We start from the raw sequence: 961 nt of genomic DNA, 5'->3' as shown, positions 1-961 counted from the left end.
CAGGACCAGGACAGGGTCTGAGACTTGGACCGGGACCGGGACTGGGACCGGGACCAGGACCAGGACAGGGTCTGAGACCTGGACCGGGACTGGGACCGGGACCAGGACAAGGACAGGGTCTGAGACCTGGACCGGGACTGGGACCGGGACCAGGACAGGGTCTGAGACCTGGACCGGGACTGGGATCAGGACCAGGACAGGGTCTGAGACCTGGACCGGGACTGGGATCAGGACCTGGACAGGGTCTGAGACCTGGACCGGGACCAGGACCAGGACCAGGAACAGGACCAGGTGATGATGCAACCTGAAAGTACTTCTAGATTCTCACACTTCAGAATTTTTATTAATCACAATGAGAAGCAGCATTTAGTCACTGGAGTCTAAAATGATAAAAGCCGTCCCTGTGTCCCTGTGATGGACAGGTGTCCATCACAGGGACACAGGGAGACAGAGGACACAGCCATTCACCCTCTCACAGTTTAGAGTCACCAGTGGGAGATGCTGGGCGGCTTCGGGGTTAGGATGCAGTCAAACAGTGAAACAGAAACAGGAAGTCAGGTGGATGATGATGATGATGATGATGAAAACAAGCAGCCATGTTCAGCAGAGCTGCTGCATGACCCGCCTGGTTCTGTGAGTCCTCGTCTTCGCAGGTGACACCAGACGTCCAGTCAGGTCAGGAAGTTCTGTTCTTCAAGAGATGCTGCCATTTCTTTCTTTCAACATCTGATATGCTTATTCTGCTTTTGGTGACATTTTTTTTTTTAAACTCTTTATTTAACATTTTTCATTATTACAATGAAACATACAATACACAGAACATGGGGCAGTGACTCATAGTTGAATAAGAAAGAACATTACAAGATGTTGCACATAGTTACGCTTCCTTACTCCTGTATGCCAGCCATTTGGACCAGCGTTTGTTGTAAAAATGTCCTTTTATATGTAAAAGATACGTCAA

Source organism: Kryptolebias marmoratus, unplaced genomic scaffold (assembly GCF_001649575.2).
Source record: "Kryptolebias marmoratus isolate JLee-2015 unplaced genomic scaffold, ASM164957v2 Scaffold31, whole genome shotgun sequence".
NCBI lineage: Eukaryota > Metazoa > Chordata > Actinopteri > Cyprinodontiformes > Rivulidae > Kryptolebias > Kryptolebias marmoratus.
This window is presented reverse-complemented; position numbering follows the sequence as displayed.